At 41.3% G+C, this 21,188-nt stretch overlaps 1 pseudogene; it reads right to left on the bottom strand.

The window, feature by feature from the left end:
* Positions 1-218: 218 nt before the first annotated feature.
* The window catches only part of LOC127677616 (murinoglobulin-2-like), a 54,879-nt pseudogene continuing 33,909 nt past the window's right edge, over positions 219-21,188 (bottom strand).

The raw sequence follows: 21,188 nt of genomic DNA, 5'->3' as shown, positions 1-21,188 counted from the left end.
GAAGCTAGAGGACTCTTCTGGGGTTAGTACGCCAATCCAAAGGTGCGCATAGTTTCAGATTTTCTACCATAAGCTACTGTACCGTTTGGAAAGGAAGTTAGAGCACTCTTCCAGGGTTAGTATGACAACCCAATGGTGCACATTTCTTTGGTTTCAGTCAGTGAGAATTGTCTTAGCTCATCTAAGGAAAGGTCGGGGTAGTTTTGAGGGGAAGGAGGTCAGAGGAAGGCTTGTGTGAGGAGTGCTGGGTGCTCACCTGAGCTGCAGGGGCTGCTGTATTCAGCGAATGCCACTTCATCTGAAAGACATGGGATTCAAATGTGAGAACTGGAGTTTTTGAGAGAGGATTTTGTGGAGGGTGCGTGATGTCTCGGGACTGACCACTTTCCTCAGTCAGGACATGGATGATTGCTGAAAGATCATCAGACAAACCAAAGGAAGGATTTTCTGCCCTTGAAGCCACTGGTTGACACTGTTATCCTGGGCCAACAAGATGGCTCAGTGAGGAAAGGTGCTGGCTGCCTTGCCCAACAACCTTAGTGAGTTCAGTCTTCAGGAGAGAAGGAGAAAACCCATTTCCCCAAAGGGCCTGCTGACATCCACAGGCACCATGATGTGCCAGCCTCTCACAAAATAAAGAAACTAATGTACACCAGTACCGGAATCATTTACCCTGTGGGGGAAAGTCAAAGTGTGCTTCTCCTACACTGTGTAAGCAGAGTACAGGCCGTGATCCCTGTAGACATGTAGCCTTTCAGGTTCTGTGCTGTTTCTGTTTTCCTTCAATATTTCTTGAATTCTAGTCTGAAACATTTGGTATATCTCTTCACTTGACAGAAAAACCCCCATTTAATTCCCCAGCTCTGACTTTGTTCTCTTTCTTTGGCCATCACTGTATACACAGACTACAGATCTCTCTCCCCTTTTGATTCCTACTGTAATTATTTGTACAAGTCATCATCTTCCCATTGCTGTATTCATAAGAAGAATTGTGTGTCTTTCAACATCGGGACCCTACTTTGTAAAATGTTGGATCACTTGGGTTATGTGGACATGTTTGATCCCACGTGATTGCTTGGACAAACAAGAACAAGGCATCAGTGGCTGAATAAACTGAAAATTTATAAATGGTTGTCTGGCCTACATAATGGGTCAGTGTCTGAAAAGCAATTGTTTTTAGTAGTGGATATAATATGTATATTATAGGCATATGCCTATAATATAAGCTTTTGTGAGGCTGAGTCAGGAGGACTAAGAATTTGGGCTAGCCTGCGCTACATAGTGTAAAAAAAAAAAACAAAACAATGACAAAAACAACAAGTCTCTTTTGGGTCCACCACTGTCTCTTGCTCACCTGTCTCATAGTAGTCATAGACTTTCACGATGGCAGGCTGCAGGTTCTTTACTGGGATGTCTTGTTGAATGATGAAGGAGAAGGTCAGTTTTTGATTGGTCACCTGGGAAAGAGAGAAAAATGATCCAGACTCAGGAGAGGGGCCAGGGCTTTTCTTCAGCACGACTCGGTTATTGTTGGATAGCAGCTAACCTCACAGTCAAGGTCTTCTGTAACTGCCTACCTATGTGGATGGTGAAGTGGTGATAGGGACTTTAGACTGGGGACTTGAGAAACTGAGGTAGAGGCTCTTGGGAGTACATGAAGCTTTACCAGTCTATGAAACATTCCAAAAATCCATATTCCTCCTCAATGTATGATATTTGATTTTGTCCATTGTGAGAGGCATTAAATCCTTTGACTTGCTGACTTGAGTCAGCAATGGAGTCCCAGGAAACCAGAAGTGAGGAAAGATCATGTGACGATTATTATTATTAATTATTATTATTATTATTATTTGTGTGTCTGTGTGTGTGTATGTGTTTGTGTGTGGTGTATGTATGTGTACTGATGGAGTCCAGGAGAGGGCATCAGATAGCCTGGAACTGGAGTTACAGGCAGTTTTGTGTTGGTACAGCTTTTTTTTTCTTTTCTTATTTTTATTATCATTCGATATATTTTTTTATTTACATTTCAAATGATTTCCCCTTTTCTGGCCCCCTACTTCCCAAAAGTCACATAGCCCCCTCCCCTTCCCCTGTTCTCCCACCCACCCCTTCTCACTTCCCTGTTCTGGTATTGCCCTATACTGCTACACTGAGTCTTTCCAGATCCAGGGGCCACTCCTCTGTTCTTCATGTACCTCATTTGATATGTGGATTATGTTTTGGGTATTCCAGTTTTCCAGGCTAATATCCACTTATTAGTGAGTGCATGCCATTATTGATCTTTTGAGACTGGGTTACCTCACTTAGTATGATGTTCTCCAGCTCCATCCATTTGCCTAAGAATTTCATGAATTCATTGTTTCTAGTGGCTGAATAGTACTCCATTGTGTATATATACCACATTTTTTGCATCCAGTCTTCTTTTGAGGTATACCTGGGTTCTTTCCACCTTCTGGCTATTATAAATAGGGCTGCCATGAACATAGTGGAGCATGTATCCTTGTTACATGCTGGGGAAGCCTCTGGGTATATGCCCAGGAGAGGTATAGCAGGATCTTCTGGGAGTGAGGTGCCCAGTTTTCGGAGGAACCGCCAGACTGATTTCCAGAGTGGTTGTACCAATTTGCAACCCTACCAGCAGTGGAGGAGTGTTCCTCTTTCTCCACATCCTTGCCAACACCTGCTGTCTCCTGAGTTTTGAATCTTAGCCATTCTGACTGGTGTAAGGTGAAATCTCAGGGTTGTTTTGATTTGCATTTCCCTAAAGACTAATGAAGTTGAGCATTTTTTAAGATGCTTCTCCGCCATCCAAAGTTCTTCAGGTGAGAATTCTTTGTTTAACTCTGTACCCCATTTTTTAATAGGGTTATTTGGTTTTCTGGGGTCTAACTTCTTGTGTTCTTTGTATATGTTGGATATTAGGCATTTATCTGATGTAGGATTGGTGAAGATCTTTTCCCAATTTGTTGGTTGCCGATTTGTCCTTTTGATGGTGTCCTTTGCCTTACAAAAACTTTGTAATTTTATGAGGTCCCATTTGTCAATTCTTGATCTTAGAGCATAAGCTATTGGTGTTCTGTTCAGGAACTTTCCCCTTGTACCGATGTCCTCAAGGGTCTTCCCCAGTTTCTTTTCTATTAACTTCAGAGTGTCTGGCTTTATGTGGAGGTCCTTGATCCATTTGGAGTTGAGCTTAGTACAAGGAGATAAGGATGGATCAATTCACATTCTTCTGCATGCTGACCTCCAGTTGAGCCAACACCATTTGTTGAAAAGGCTATCTTTTTCCATTGTGTGTTTTCAGTCCCTTTGTGGAGGATCAAGTAGCCATAGGTGTGTGGGTTCATTTCTGGATCTTCAATCCTGTTCCATTGATCTGCCTGCCTGTCACTGTACCAATACCATGCAGTTTTTAACACTATTGCTCTGTAGTATTGCTTGAGGTCAGGGATACTGATTCCCCCAGAACTTCTTTTGTTGTTGAGAGGTAGGGCTTCTGTGAACTGAATTCTGGTCTTCTGCAAGAGCAGTACGTGTCCTTAACTGTTGAGTCATGTCTCCAGGAGAGGGGAAAAGAACTCAAAGTATCATGTCAGATGAGGTGACAAGCTTCTAATACTAAAGGCTTCCTTTAGAATCAAGAAAGACTGTCCACCTCAGCAAGGCTAGGGACCCGGGAAGCACCATCTCCTGACCTACATAGATCGAGGACTATCCACCTCGTCATGTCTAGGGAGGCGGGAAGGAATCGCACCTGATCCAGATATAACAGGACATTGATGTTGCTCACTTCTGTTCTGCTCACGGGCTCTAATCTTTCAAGCTGAAAATGAGAGAAAACCCCCACGTTACTGAAAAAGCCAAGGCCTTGTGGGTGAGAGAGGTAAATGAGCTGTGGGACTGAAGGTGACAGAAAGGTGATGTTATTGAATTTATTCAAATGAATGGGAGGAAACTTTTCCAATAAGAATGAAAATACGTTTAAAAAATTGTGAATGCTACTCTACTAAAGGCTGGACAGAATACAACCTGATGTCGTAGTAGGTTTCTTTTTGACTTTTGTTTGACCATAAAAATAGTCACCCATTTGGTAATACTTAGCTCATATTCTGTGTGCTCTGCTATCCACCTTAGTTTGCTGTTAATTTTCATAGTTTTCAAAACATCTAAAACTACATCTATGTTTCTGGAATTTAATATTTTCCCCTGAATCCTTATTGTCCAGGTTCATTACACTTTAAAAGTTATTGTTAGCTATATTGTGGACTCAATGAACTCAGAAACCTTTCTTATGCTTCTTGTGCTGGCTTCTATCACAATCCATAGCTATATTAGCATTTTAACAAAATCCAAGTGTGTTAAATTAGTGCTAACTTTGCTTTGTCATGGGTTGACATAATTATGCTGTTGTTGGTAAGCTCCTAGTCCAAGAATTCAGAGAATCCAAACATCTTGTCTTTGCCTGCTTACCTTTTTCACTGTTGGTTTCAATGGGATGAAACCAGATACCATCTTCACATCGACAATCACCATGTTGGAGGCTGGACGGCTCCCTGTGTAACTGAAGACCAGAGAAGTGGACAGGAATCATTTCAATATTCTGACTCTTGTCTCCTTTGAGGTCCTCAGTAATTCCTGATATAGCCTGTGTTATTTTTCCATATCTTAAAATATAGGGCCTTCATTGTCAATATAAATAGTTTTGAATACAGACTGCATAACAATATCATCTGTAGAGTGCATTAAAACGGCTGTATCTGCCAGGTCTGCTGGTGAGCCAGCAGAGTCTGCTGAGCCAGTAAGAGACCTAAGATCAAAAACAAGTATGACTGGAACCTGAGGGCTGATGGCTGGCATTGTCTTTTGTCACACACACATGTGTTGGTTCATGTGTGCGTGCGTGTGTGTGTGTGTGTGTGTGTGTGTGTGTGTGTGTGTGTGCATGTGCACACACACACAGATGAATATGACAATATGTCATGGTATTTATGTATTCTTTCCATCCAAGATCCCTTTGGTTTCTATAGTTATACCCTGTTGTTGGTTTTATTTTGTGTGAAGCTTTTGACGAGTGTCAGAAGAACTGAAAATCTTTTTTCTTCTAGAAAAATGGAATCTTAAAGGACCAGGAAGGCTATTCTTTGTTGATGAAGAAGAATAACCCATGTTATTTACTCATGGAAAAGAATAATGTATTATTTTGTTATGATAGTGGGCAAGAAAGAAACCCTAAAAGTAGACTAATTAGAAATTATAATTCTATTATTCTTCATTGTTCACTTTGTTGAAGTCCAGTATTTTTACTCATTTTTTACATACAAACAAAATGTTAATGAAGACACCCATTTTAGATATCTTTGAGCATCTTGCATGAAGAATTCTAGGAAGGCAGCTTTATAGTTGATGAGAGAGAGAGAGAGAGAGAGACAGAGACAGAGACAGAGAGACAGAGAGAGACAGAGACAGGGACAGAGACAGATGCTCATGCAGAGACAGAGACTCATGCCCATCTCATACCTGATTTCAAGTGAGATCTGGAAGCTGTTTTGGCCTTTGGGGTTATTACAAGTTAGAGGTACTGTCTGTACCTGTAGAGCAAATGCAGACTGTTGCTTCTCCAAGTGTATGTTGTATCTCAGTGTAGTCTGAGAAGTAGAAAACAGAAATATTTCACCTCCATTGCACTGTGTCCTTGGGTCAGTTTTTCCCAATTTGAGCATAATGTGTGCAGGTAGGCAAAGTCAGACTTTCCAATTTGGGGAAGGAGGCTCCCAGCGGCACAACCACAACTTCCAAGTATCTTACCTGAGCATACACACATCCTCCCCCTGACACAGTGATGGTGTAGTTCCCAGGAATAAATGGCAATGGAACCTGTTGCAGCAACAGGCGATTACTGTTCTCTACTTGGAACTTGTGGGAAAATAGGTCTGAAGACTGGATGGTCACCAAAGAAGATTTCTGGCTTCTGGAAAAAGTAACTGCTCCATATTTGGACAGCGCATCGAGGGCCACCACAGTGTCCTGATAGGAATGAATAAAAACGTTCAGGATAGCATTCATTTGGAAGGTGTTGAGCTTGTCCCAAAGGTCGTTCAAGCTGTGACAAACTGTTATGAAATTTTGTCTCTAATTATTTGAAGTCTAGATTTTATTTCAGACTTCAATATAGAATACTTCTGAGAGTCAAAAACATTCACATGGTTTTCCTTAATGTGTCCTAGCATAAGCAAATGCCCTCCATCCAGCAGAAAATACAAATACAAATTAGATTTTGCTTTCATCACTTATTCTTTTTCTTCCTTTGTCCCCGATTCCCATGGTTATGCCCTAATCCCATCGACAAATTGCTTCTGCCCTTGCAGAGCCATCGAGACATGCCAAGTGCCTGTCCTGATTTAGTCTTACTAAACAGAAAAAATTACTCTCTAGTGTTGTCCTTCACCGCCTGGCTCCTTAGTGGCACAGTCTGGGGAAGAGTACTTCATGACCAGAAAGGATGACTGTCACAGGATCCTTCCTGATCCCCAGAGCTCTAGTGCCACCTTGAGAACAGAGCCCAACAAGAGGGCAGAAGCATGCAGCGATGGTTTTACTGTCACAACAGGGACTGTTTATAGAAAGGAGAGAGGGAAAAGAACTGAACTGCAAAGCAGTTCAGGCTAGAATCATGGAAATTTTCTTTTCGAACATTCTATTTCTCATTTAGAGGAACCTACCCTCTCGCTATACTCCTGTGAAGGAAGAAGAACACTCCTCCACTGCTGGTGGGATTGCAAGCTGGTACAAGCACTGTGGAAATCAGTCTTGCAGTTCCTCAGAAAACTGGGCAGAACACTTCCAGAGTACCCTGCTATACCACTCCTGGGCATATACCCAGAGGATTCCCCAGCAAGTAATAAGGATATAGGCTCCAATATGTTCATAGCAGCCCTATTTATTTATTTATTTATTTATTTTTCTTTTTTTCGATATATTTTTTATTTACATTTCAAATGATTTCCCCTTTCCTAGCCCCCCCTCCCAGAAAGTCCCGTAAGCCCCCTTCTCTCCCCCTGTCCTCCCACCCACCCCTTCCCACTTCCCCGTTCTGGTTTTGCTGAATACTGCTTCACTGAGTCTTTCCAGAACAAGGGGCCACTCTTCCTTTCTTCTTGTACCTCATTTGATGTGTAGATTATGTTTTGGGTATTCCAGGTTTCTAGGTTAATATTCACTTATTAGTGAGTGTATACCATGATTCACCTTTTGTGTCTGGGTTACCTCACTTAGTATGATGTTCTCTAGCTCCATCCATTTGCCTAAGAATTTCATGAATTCATTGTTTCTAATGGTTGAATAGTACTCCATTGTGTAGATGTACCACATTTTTTGCATCCACTCTTCTGTTGAGGGATACCTGGGTTCTTTCCAGCATCTGGCAATTATAAATAGAGAAGCCCTATTTATAATAGCCAGAAGCTGGAAAGAAGCCAAATGTCTCTCAACAGAGGAATGGATACAATAAATGTAGTATGTATACACAATGGAGTACTATTCAGCTATTAGAAACAATGAATTAATGAAATTCTTAGACAAATGGATGGAACTGGAGAACATCATCCTAAGTGAGGTAACCCAGTCTCAAAAGAATACTCATGGTATGCACTCACTGATAAGCAGATATTAGCCTAGAAGCTTGGAATACCCAAGACACAATCCACATATCAAACGATGTCCAAGAAGAAGGAAGGAGTGGCCCCTGGCTCTGGAAAGGCTCAGTGCAGCAGTGTAGGGGAATACCAGTACAGGGATTTGGGAAGGGGTGGATGAGGGAACAGGGGAGGGAAGAGGGCTTATGGGACTTTCAGGGAGGGGGACTCCAGGAAAGGGGAAATCATTTGAAATGTAAATAAAGAATATATCGAATAAAAAAATAAATTATGGTTATTATGGTAGATGTGTATTTTGGAAAGGGGAGATATTATTGCCTCCTGAGAGTTCTGACTAGATGATAAAGTGAACAGTTTACAGTCCTGATTGTTCCCAAGTATCAAGAGGTAAAGTGGGGCAGCAGGACCTCCTGCTTGTTTGGAGAAAGACTGAGGGTAACCTATCCACATAAGATTAGGAGAGTCTGTCAGGAGAAGGGAAACAGCTGTACCTCAGGTCAGTAGTGAAATGGGCACGGTGATTTGGTCTTAGGTCTTGACATGCTTTTACAGGATGAGGGAGCTATGTCTAGTATTCTAGATATTCCAAGATTTTTCCCATTATTTTATATTAAGGGTTGGATCTGGGTTAGAAATTCTCAGCAACACTGGCCCATTTCACTAATGGTGGTATGAAGAGAACTGTGGTTGGAGACAGGAACTAAGGCAATTTATTATGGGATATATCATCCCACACTTCCTACAGATAATATCCAGGAGTAAGATTTCCTTGATCTTTCTTTCCTCTTCACTCTTTGATGGTTCCTGCATCTCTTGTTCAAATCCCCTAACCCCATGGGGACTCTGAAGGAAAACCACCAACCTGTGTGGAGGAGAAGCCGCCATGGGAGTTCTGCTGCTTTGTGAGCCACTTGATGGTGCTCATTGACAAAGCCAGGTCCTCAGGGGTGGGGCCTGGCTGGGCTGTGAGCCTAGCCAGGACCACATAGGCGCTCATCTCTACTTCAGCAGAGGAAGCTTGGGGCTTGTACAAATAAGGCTCTGATTTCCTGGGTTTCTCAGGTCTCTCCCAGTGGATGGAATTGTCTTAGGGTAAAAATAGAGAAATAATTAAAAGGGATTGGGGCTAGAGAGATGGCTCAGTGGTGAAGAGCACTGACTGCTCTTCCAGATGTCCTGAGTTCAATTCCCAGCAACCATATGGTGGCTCACAACCATCTGTAATGGAATCCGATGCTCTCTTCTGGTGTGTCTGAAATCAGCTACAGTGTACTCATATACATAAAATAAATAAATAAATCTTCCTTATTTTAAAGTCTGAGTGGTCCAAGACTGCATGTCCATATATATATAGAAGGAACTATTAAAGTTTGTAGAAGGTTTTAAAAACTTCACTCTCAATATGGACCAGATTGACTAATCCACAGCAAAAATCTGCAGTTGGTGCTATGGGTTGTGATTGAGAAAGACTGAGCACAGAAATGTAGAAGTTATTAACTAAATTACATCCTCAGTGTGGTCTAGCAGAGCTGCTGAGGAGACAACAGCAGACATGACGCTTTTACTCATTATCTTCCTCACACCCAACAAGACATCGCTTGTTCAGTGTTCAAACCAAATCACTTAGGAAACTTTCCCAGTGGGTTCAGAGTTGCAATTGAAACAGCAAACCCTCAATGCACCTTTCCACTTCATGGCCTTTGCTGGTCCTGGTAGGAATGTGTGCATCAGAGAGAAGCTAAGCTTTAACTACATTCACCTCTGTAACCTGGTTAGAACTGTGTGCATTGTACTGTGATATGATATTTGGTGATTTTGGTCACATTATCAGAAAACACCAAACAGAAGGCTGTTACATAGAAGGAAGACTCATTTCTTAATGGGGCAGTCCAAGGAGAAACCTCAGTGTGCCATAGAGGCGGGACTAACAGGTCTTTCCAGGCTCCAACTGCTCCCGTACATCTCACCAGAGCTGGATGGAGGCAAAGATGAGAACACACATTCTCACCTTCTTTTATAGCTTCCTTATCAAGTGACTTCAGGATTTCACTTCTCTTCTCCTGGTTCCCCGCCAGAGCGAAAGCATAGGCCATCAGTGCCTTGGTGTACACAAAGCTGCCCTTTCCTCCTTGCTCTATGGTCTTCCAGGATGACTCTAGGCATCTCAGGGCCTTGGCGACAACAAGATGCTGTTGGCAGCACAAGGAAAATGGAGTTATGTGGAAAAGAAGCATCCTAGCAAGTCCCAGGACAAGTATGGAGGCTATAGGGGATCATGCTTTTCAAATCAATCCTCCCTCCCTCTCTTCCCTCGGCTCCTCTTTCCTCCTCCCTCTCCCTCTTTCCCTCTCCCACCCTCCCTCCTTCTCTCTTCCCTCGCCCCTTTTCTCCCTCTTCTCTCTCCATTCCTTCTTTCTCCCTTCGTCTCTTCCCCCTCTTTCCTTCTTCCTTTCATCTATTTTTTCCCCTATTTTCTTCCTGTTACTGATTATCTGGTTACCCTCTCTCTGCTCTATCTTTTGGGAGCCATGTCTTTTTATAAACTACATTCCATTTAAGATACAGACTAATAGGGATGTGTTTTCAGGTTGATTTTTGAAATATATCCAGGATTTCATTGATCAAGCAGATGCTCATGAATGGAATCTGACGAATGCAAAGCATTGTTAAAAAAGAAAGCTGCCACTTGACTTCAAAGGTGGTTGAAAGCCACAGGCTTTACACCAGTCTGGGATGCTGGCCCCTACCGCGTCTGGGAGTGAACTCTCCAGAAGAGCGATGGTTATGTAGGCAGAGAGGGTTATGTCATCATCTACTCCCCCCTGCAAAGAAGAAGGAGTGAGATCAACAGAATGTACTGCAAGCTATCCATCAAAGATGCCTTCCCGGCTCGTGTCCAATCCATGTATTCAATGGAGTTTCCCATTCATATCCCCATTATGAAAAAGTACATTCCCAACTTATAGGCTTATTCCTCTCAGTGGTAAATAGTATGACCTGACTTTAAGGTGTTCTCAGGTTACCGTGCTTATAAGCAGTTCAGAAAAGGTCACCTTCATGGCATTGTTGAACAGTGATCCAGAGCTCCAGAAGCAGCCATTGCCCATCTGCTGCTGGGAGAGCCATGTGAAAGCGTGGGTGATGTGCGACTCATCGATGAAGATGAAGGCTCGAGCTTGGGCAAAAGACTTGAGCACAAAGGCTGTGAGCCTGATGGGGAAGGGAGAGTGTGGAGATGAAGCTTTTGTTCTGAGGCAGCACTTCCTCACATGGGTGTCCAGGGGCCCGGTCCGCAGTCATGAGCAATCCCTAAGGGTCTCTGAGCAGAGCATCTGGACAGTGTCTCTGGATACTCCAAAGTAGTCTTCCATTCCTTGGTCCACTTGGATGGGCAGGCACTAGGTTTAGTTTCAGGCCCTTCCTGCTTTCCTTTCTAATTGTTTCTATCTTGCTTCCTCTGGTGTTTATCTATCACACCTGCATGCTTATCCTAGGCTTCCCCCCACTTATCATGACTTCTTTTGTAGAGAAGAATATTCTCCTTTCTTAAAAATCCCAGCTACATGTTTTCTGCCTCAAAAAAATAGCTCCCTGTTCTTGGTGTATCTCTGGTTTATGCCTGTCTCCTTCCTTCCTCATCTGTTGGTCGTTTGTCTGTGTGTTGTATCTCAATCACATAGTCTTTTTGTTTTGTTTTTTCTGTTTTGTTTTTAAGTGAGTATTTTTTTTTAAAAGATGGGTTTGTTTATTTTATGTATGTGAGTAGACGGTTGCTGTCTTCAGACACACCAGTGGAGAGCATCGGATCCCATTACAGATGGTTGAGAGCCACCCTGTGGTTGCTGAGAATTGAACTCAGGACCTCTGAAAGAGAAGCCAGTGCTCTTACCCACTGAGCCATCTCTCCAGCCCCCAATAATACATTCTTATATAATGTAAGGTCACATGAAAAAATGGCAACAGTTTTTAAGTCTCAGTTATGAGCATCTTTAGAAGCTCAGCCAATGGCTGCCAGGCATTTACTGATGAATGGTCTTGCATCAAAATGAAAACGTCTGCTTCCTGAAGTCAGTAAAGCTCATGAGTCAGAGTCAAAGCAGGTGAACTGCGAGGCAATCTGAGTTCTGCAATTCATGATCTGCTCTACCTCAGACACATCCCTCTCTGGCCCAGGCATCCTCTAGACTTCCATGAAATAAGATGCTGTGTAGCTGCTGTGAGGAACAAGAGCTGAGCCAGGCCTGGCACACAGTGGACTCTTCTTACCAAGTGTTTCCTTGATTCTCCTCATCTTCATCTTCATCCCCGAAGGCGCTGTAGGAGCCATCCTTGTGTTTGTAGTTCAGTTCCCTCTGATAGCCTGGAATAGAAGGCTTTGGGTGTGTGCTGAAGAAACGGATACATCAGAGAATGCTAGGCTGTACATCTGATGTCAGAGAGGCCCTCACACACATATCATGGCTTATAGTACTGACCACCAACACTGCTCAGTTCTCCCCTCAATGCTAAGCCCATTTCTAGACATTTGTAGAGAGAATATTTACAAGAACAAGGTGGAGTTTCTGAGCCTTACTGACCAGCTCTGAGGAAGTCAAGGGCCTTGGACTTGATCTTCTGAGTCAGCTGTTGGGTTTCATTTAGATATTTCAGTACATAGATGTTGGGAGCGAAAAGGACCATGTTCTGTTCCCCACAGCCATAGGGCATATGGAGAAGATTTTGTGTGTTTTTTATAGCTGAACTCAAGATATCACCTGGAAGTGAGAGGCATGACATCAGAATAGCCATTATCTTCAAGAACAAAATAATGCCGTTAATAGAATTACTTCTCAGTGATGTGAGGCAATTTTCTGGGTGACATGTGCTGGAAACCGGGGGGAATGGAGGGGATAAAGACAGAAGGAAGACGTTAAAGAAATCAAGTGAAGCAGTTTAGAAGGTACATTTGGAATCATGGTGGGTGCAGGGCAGGGGTAGTGAGTATTGTTCCTAGTCCACCAGGGATGGATTGACTCACCCATCACAGAGAAATGGGCTCGGGATGAATCTTTCACTACTGTTGGTGGGAGCACCAGGGACAATTTTTCTGATACCTCAGCATCTTGATAAGCAAAACAGACAAATAGGTGATCACCTCTGCATATTTAAAGTGCCCTAAGATCAGTGGCTTCAGAACTGTGTCATAAGCTTTGAGTTCTTGACTCTCTAGAAAAATGATCTTGAGGTAAATATCATAAACACACATTTCCAGGTACCACAGGCCTGTCAAGCTCCATTGCCTTCTCTTTTATCACCCACTGCTTTGAAGCAAAGCGTCTGTCCAAAATGTAATGTCTGAGCCTCTGGGATCTGTGTTCTACTTCTATCAATTTCCTAATTAGTTTTAATATACACAGGAAAATGGGTTATTAACTGAATTTTGGTGTAGGAAAATCCTGCTTTGTGTGTGTGTGTCTCTGTGTGTGTGAACTTTGACATAAGTTAGTGTTTTCTGGGAATGGGGATCCTCAATTGAGAAATGCCTCTATAACTAACACTAGGCTATAGCCAGTCTTGAAGCTTTTCTTTTTTAAAAATAGATGTGGTAAGTCCTGGCCCAGTGTATGCCATCTGTGGTGTATAAGAAAACAAAGTGAGCAAGGGCAGAGCAAGCTAGGAAGCTGCCCCCCTCCACAGCTCCCGCTTCAGTTCCTGCTTCCAGATTCCTGCCCTGACTTCTCTTCATGGTGGATTGTGACATACTGTGTTAGCTGATCTGTGTTGCTTTCGGTCATGGTGTTTTATCTCAAGGATGGAATCCTAAACCAAATCAATGTGTGAATAAACATCCAATTTGTCAGAATAAGTGAATGGAGAAATCCTGAGCTGGCTTTTGTCTTCCTGGTTCCCTGAGTTGCTTGGGAGGTTCTCCAATATCTCCTATGTAGATATAATGAACATCTTTCCTAATGCAGGGATGATGGGTAGATTACATTGTCATCAGTAACTATGAGGGGAAGCAAACTTGGCTGGTGGAAAGAATAGGGATTTTGATATCCTATCCTTGGCTTTTTTTTTTAAAATTATCTCCAGTGACCCCCTTCCTGCTCTTTTTTCATGGAAAACATTTAAAGGATTTTAGTATTCTATGATGATTTTCTTTCACTTGCTGTATTAGGAATTGCTACATTAGTTTACCTGCTTCACAAAGAGATTTGCTTTATTTCATCTCTTTTGTTAACTTTCATATAATAATGGATTTTACATTAAAGTTATTATTCTAATTTCTTTCTTCTTTTTGACAAATATGTCTTGAGTAGACACTACAAGCACCCGCTAACAGAGGTGCCGACAATGTCATCATTATTGTGAGTGGACAGTTGCTGACCTTATGCTTGTCCTCCTAGGGGACAGTGAGCTTCCTCTTGTGTGATAAGTTGTATTTTCTCTGCAATAGTTAGCTTCCAGTGAGGAGGAGGTCCATAAAAGAGCAATTCGTAAAAACAACCGGTAGAGAAAAGTGTTATGCTAAGTACACGCCATGATTTAGCTTGGCCTATGTATGAAATTTTTCAGCCATATAAATCTTTGTTTTTATCTATGTTCTAACACAAAACACATATGGTACTTCCCAAGATATTCTCCATATTCCCACTCCCCCACTAAAGAAAATTTCAATTGTGAGCTCTTCTCAGTCATTCCCTATCTATAACTTTCTATGTATTGAAATGGGCGAAGAGGCTTCTGTATTCTAAAAATAAAAAGGGCTACAGTGAACCATGAACTCCCAGGGAAATTATACTCTTGAGAGCTGCATCAGGTAAGTGATGATCTTAATTTACACGACTCAGTTTTGTTAGTGTTTGAGGGGTTATAAGGTATTCAGTATTCTTGCAATAGGAATATTGCAAGATCTCTGAGTAAGTAACCTACGTTACTGTCTCACTGATGTTTTGAAAGGTTCTCACCTGATTCACAGAGCAGTGAGGTGAAGGTATGCTCTTTCTTGATTCCTTCAGGCTTTGACAAAAAGATAGGAAATTCAGACATGAGAAATCAAACACCAAGTGTGCAAACACTGACTATGCAAGCACAACATTGCTGGAGGGAGTTTTGTTTTGTTTTGTCTTTTGAGAGACAGCTTTACTTGTGAGGCCATGGGCTGGAATGGCTTCAGGATGTGAGAATTTGATAGATCAAAAAGAAGGCAATAGGGAAAGATAATAAAGAAAAATGGGCAGAGCATAATCGGAAGAAAGAGGTATACCCTAAAGAGGACAAACTGGCTTAGATGATCTCCCTGCCCCCAAGCTTCAGGTAAAAAACTAGAAAGGGGGAAAAAGCAGAACACATATGGGTTTAAAAGCATGGGCTTGCCAGCTGTGAACTATCTCAAGGTTGTAGATTATTATCTATTATTTTTTTCTTCTAAATATAGTCAACATTGCTCCATTTTCTGGATGTAGCACACTGCTGGCTAAGAAGGTTTACTCACCTCAACTATCAGGACTTTGACTACTGTATCCTTTCTCCCAGTCTCAGGAACTGTGGCCACCTCAGAACCACAGGGCTCTGGGGACTGTTGTGCTTCCGCAGACACAGAGAAATTCACATTCCCTGAAACAAACAGTCCAGAGAGCTAAGCTAAGATCTGCCAGGAACCTGGCATCTACTGAAGTCCCAAGATCTGCAGGGTATCCTAGGTTCTAGGAGTGGTTCAAGAGCTTGTCTTGTATTTAAGAAGGAGGTAAGCACACACCAGAAGCAGTAATGACTGAGAGCTTCCTCTTGGGGACCCAAATGAGAAGAAAGTAACTGAAGAAACACTTCCTCCACTCACCTTTTCTGGGTAGAGACCCCTTACAAATTTTTCACTCACCTAAAGATTTGGGAGTTACCAACCAGGATGAGGTGTGCCTCCCATTGGCACCAAGGCAATAAGAATCTTGGTCTTTTCCCACTGGGACAGCTGTGAAATCAGGAGAGGCTTCCAGCTGCACAGCTATCTGTGGCCCCACAGGAAAAAACAAATAGCAAAATAAATAAATGAAAAGAAAGATGTCACCATGGAAAGACAACGTATAATGCATGGGAGTAGGTAGGCAAAAGTCTGAAGGGGATTTGTGTTAGATAAAGACCAGGAGGGGATGCATTAGAAAGCACGTCTAAAATGTCATGTAAGTTGACACAGAAGGATTGCCTAGATTTCATCCCCACATACATCTCTAGAACTTTATTTAGCTACCATCTATGTATTATCTACACAAACCATTAAGGAGATAATTATATATGTGTGTACTTATATTTGTTTTATTTTGATGGCAGAATTACATTTACTAAACTAGATTTTTAACTACTATTTTGAAGTATACACTTACCTCTAGAAAAAGCAAAATCCATTGTAAAACAACATGCCCTCTTATCCTAACAACAACCTCATACATGTATGTGGACCAGGTCCTTTAATTGTATACAGAGGCTACATGGAATATCCTATTTCTGTCAGCAGAATGTGCTGTTTAAATACTGGCAACATCACCTAATTTTATGTCCTGCCCATATTGTTAAACAACCCTTTTCTGTATATATGTACCTAGAGTCTGGGAATTGTACAATCTCTTCCCCCCTTTTTTCTTCTTTTTATTTAAGTCTTAGTTATAGTTTACACATACTATTTGCTCTCTTTCCCTCTGGTCATGCTTAATTCAGAAAGGTGTTCACCCGCATGCTTGTAGGGAGGTAGTTCAGCACAGTTGCTTTGAGCATGAAGGCTTCTCCACGGATCACGGAGTAGGGCAACGTGACCTCCACAAAGAAGGGCTGGAAGGCTTGGAGAGGAACCACAGAAGAGAGGCCAAGGCCTGTGTCATTGGACAGGCAGAGGGCCCCGGCTCTCCATTCAGTGATGGTGTCAGGGACTGTTGTCTCTACTTCGACCATGCCGGAGGAGCTGGGAGAGTGAAAGTGTAAAGCCCAGAAAGTGAGTACAGGAATTAGTTATCTCTGAGATGGTGACTGAGTGTGAGGAGACACCATCCCTCTGAGTCCTCCAAAGGAGTAAGAGGAAGCAAACAGAGCAAATGGGACTCCAGAAGGCAAAATAAAAGGATGTTAGTAATCTTGTTTTTTCCAACTCAAGTCATAGCCCCACAACATCTCAAAGTTCATATGTCACTGGAAATCTGAACATAGATTTGAAGTTTTCTCTGAATTCCCATCTTCAAAATATCATACAACAGTCTTATGACTTATATGGTCTACTCCCATTGTCTGCTCCATGTAAGACTGCCTCATCTACTACTCAGTTATGGTGGACCTGAATACTGAATCAGGCAGGTATGTGATAGTTTTTAGGTGCATGTTCTGGGAGCGATGGAAATACATGCATTTCCTTTGTTTGTGATAAAAATTAATTAAAGAAATACAAGAAGACAAAGAAAAATTTTATACCCAGCCCATATCATACAAATGGAAATCACTTACTTTACTGTGACTATATCCCAGACCCAGGTTTCAGGAAAATATTTTCGAATGGTCTCAGTAAGTGGATCTTTAGGTGGTGGATCTTCATGTAGTGGCTCTTTAAGTGGCGGTTTTTCATTTGCTCCTGAGTGCAAACTTCCAGAAGAAACAAATTCCACAGCAGGTGCTGTGAAGTTACAATGGAAGAAATAAACATAGTACTTGAATATAATGGACACAATGGTGCAGTGTAAATATAGCTTAATTTTCAGTTTCTTCTTGACTGTTAAACACTATAATGGTTATACTGGAAATAAAGCATTGAATCACTTATTTTGGAGGAGATGGGGTAACATCTTTGTCAACGGTGAAACCTCACCTAGATTAGTTGAAGTTGGAAGGAACCACGATGCATATTTTCTTGGAATAAATATTGGATAGTTAGTGAATGCTTACAGATACAATGTGCCCCCCAGGAGGAAGGACAGTCCTAGGTAACAGATCTTGTGCCTACAATGAGAATCACTCCAGGCAAGAGCTGAGTGGTGTGTAGATTATTGGCAGAGATGTTCTTGCAATGTTTGCTCTTTCTTAAGATCTGCACATCCATCCAATAGTGTAATAGGTTTTCAATTTGCATAAAAACTGTAAGACGTATAAATATAAACTTTTGGGTTAGAAATAAGAAGTTTACTATCCAAGAATCATAGCACTGGCTTGGGTTTGTACTGGCAAGAAATGTAGGATTTAAAGTTGGCGATGAAAGGTCTGTACTCTGCTTATTTTCAAGGACAAGTTTACATGCAGATTTAGTTAGGGCTTCACCTGAGTATTTTCTAACAGACTTCTAAGCATAAAAAATCTCTCCCAGTTTTTTAATTCACACACACACACACACACACACACACACACACACACACAGAGAGAGAGAGAGAGAGAGAGAGAGAGAGAGAGAGAGAGAGAGAGAGACCTATCATTCATATAGTTCCATCCCTGTGATAGTCACAATCTGTAATCTGACCTTGGTCTTTATATTTGCCTTCAAGAACTAAGATTTTCTAGTGTTTTATGTTCTTCACCCATTACCTTAACAGCTACAGGGATAGTTGCCCAATTATTCCATTGTCTAGAGTACTCACAGTGACTCAGGACCTGTGATTTTAGAAACTTGTGAAGATATTTCAATTTCCTTTCAAATCAGTATGTGGAAAATTAATATAGTCCAGTCAGGATAATGTTTTATTTTATGTTAATATAGATATAAAAATAATTTTTGGTATTTAGAATATAAATAATAATAATGATAAGGTTTCATGATTTCAAGTTATATTACAGAGGTAAAGTAATAAAACTAGCATGGTAAAGGCACAAAAATAGACATGTAGATCAATGGAACAAAATACAACACCCAAACACACTCATGTAATCACAGGTATCTGATAGTTGACATAGATGCCAAAACATACAGCAGAGGAAAGACAGCATCTCCAACAAATGGTCCTGGGAAACCTGGATGCACACATATAGAAGAATGAAAGTAGACCTATGTCTATGACCCTGCCCAAAAATCAACTCCAAATGGATCAAGGACTCAACATGAAACCTGAAACTGCTAGGGGAAGAACCATAAGCAGCAACTCTGCAAAACACATGTATAGGAAAGGGCTCTGTGAATGAGACCCATTCACTTAGAAATTAAGGTAAATACAAGACAAATGGGAAACTCACAAAACTGAAATGCTTTTTGCACAACTAGGGAACATCATTTGAGTGAAATGGAAGCTAAGAGAGTGGGAGAAAATCTTTGCTAGGCCTACATCTGATAGAGGATAGATACCCCAACTATCTAAAAAACTAAAAAAACAGAGTCGAAAAAGCAAACAGCCTGACTTAAAAAACTGAGCTGTGGACCTGAACAGTGGCTTCCAAAGAAATTTTAAAAGGTTAAGACATATCTTTTATCAATGTTTGTTATGTTAGCAATTAAGGAAATGCAGATCAAAACAACCCAGATTTCACTTCACCCCAGTCAGGATGGCTAAGGTCAACAAAACAACTGACAACAAGTGCTGGAGAAGATACAGGGAAAGGGAGCCCTCATTCACTGTTGGTGGGTAAGCAAATGGTGCAGCCACTCTGAAAGGGACTCAGATAAGAGGAGGAGGGAAAGAGTAAATGGTTCACTGGTTAATATATGAGTGTGCATGCACCCTTTCCTACCTCACACAACAATCCTGAATACCAATAACTATTGCATTTTGCCTTATTTAAACATTGAAGGAAGGACCTCCAGCCTTTAACGTCCCTGTAGCAGCAGCATACATCTGCGCACATTTTGTTCTGATAAGCTTGCAGACTTTTTCTCTTACTTGGACACTGTACATGCAATACAATTTTGTTTTATTAGCTTTGATAAGTAATTCACAATTATTTGTCCTGAAAATACTGATTTTTTTAATTTTACCTTCCTTTAGAATCTTGTAAAAGTACACACAAGGTGCAGGATACTTGATCTTCAAGTTGGTAAATGCCTTTAAACCCATGTCCTAGAAAGAAAAGTATTAATTGAGCAAAGTACCTCAGAATTCTGAAAAACAAAAGTGTGTATAAAAATTGCAGTAAATATTTCACATATAGTTTTACACGTTCAAGTAGAATTCCTATTCAAATTGTGTGTCTCATACTCGCTAGGGAGTACAGTGAGGAACATAGAATTTATAGTGAGGCACATGTGCAGGCCTTCTTTCTGATACAACACTGTTATATTTAGAAGTCACTCACAGCCATGCATGGTGGTGCATGCCTTCAACCCCAGCACTTGAGAGACAGAGGCAGACAGATCTCTGTGACCATGAGGCCAGCCTGCGAGAGTCTACAGAGTCAGGACAACCAGAGCTACACAATGAAAGCCTGTCTGAAAAACGAATAATAATAATAATAATAATAATAATAATAATAAAATTAATAAAACAGTCAGTCCCTCACTCTCTGCCAATTTCCTCAATAGAGAGAAATAAGAGCCAAGACTGGCCACTTTCTAAGATGTAGATTTTGGAATGCTTAGGATTTGAACCCATGAACTTCCACATGTAAGGTGGGTGGTCTGCCAGTGACTCATTTCTCTGGCCTGAGCCTAAAATTCTTTACTAATATAGCATTTCATTAAACCTAAGTAATTCACAGAGCAGCATGTGGATAGATAATAGGGCTCACCTCCACATATCTGTAGACGTCCTTTTCTTGTCCATATGGTACCGAGTATGTTTGCTCAGCAGTGGCCCATTGTCTGTATGGTACACAATTTTCTTCGTCTTCAGAACTTGGAATGATGTTGCTGTGTTTCATAGCCGGCAGATTGTATATCTGTAAGAGACCGGAGATGAGGGGGTGTGTGGGGAGCACGTCCTGAGTTAGCTTTGGCTGACATTGTGTTTCCTGAGTTAACTGGTCAGCTCCAGCAGGGCTCTCTTTCTTGGAAGAAACTCACACAAAAAATGATAGTCACTGTGATCACTACAGATACCTGAATGTTCAAGAAATAGTTGTCCTCATCGAAAGTACGGGCACCCAGTGCATGGAGGGGGTAGGGGGTGTTGAGCAAGGAACCTCCACCCCCCTTTAAATAACCCTTGTGTTTTTAAATGAATTGCCTGTATTTGTCAGCTAAAAACAACTGCTCAAGAAATCACTTGCTAAATAGATTTGGGGAAAGTAAAAATCAAAAAGAAAAACAGTTTAGCAGGATACTTTCCAGAGCATTTTCTGCACGTGCATCATAAAATCTCATCATTAAACTTGAATTAAATATTGGTTTAATTTACAGGTTAGTTTAAGACTGGAAAATCCCCAGAATTATCTGGACTAAAGTTTTCTGTTTTTAAATTTACATCTTTACTGTGCATTCTAAAATATGCCATTTTACATTTTTGGAGTGATCACATGCTTATTCCTAATATGTCCTGTTTTTAATTCAATATAAAGAAGAGTTTTACTATCATAATCTTGGAAAAACTTCTGTAAATAGTGTATGGGTTTTTTTGTGCATCTGGTGGAATTGCAACCACTCTGGTACAACCACTCTGGAAATCAGTCTGG

The sequence above is a fragment of the Apodemus sylvaticus genome, chromosome 2, assembly GCF_947179515.1.
Source record: "Apodemus sylvaticus chromosome 2, mApoSyl1.1, whole genome shotgun sequence".
Lineage (NCBI taxonomy): Eukaryota > Metazoa > Chordata > Mammalia > Rodentia > Muridae > Apodemus > Apodemus sylvaticus.
This window is presented reverse-complemented; position numbering and strand designations above follow the sequence as displayed.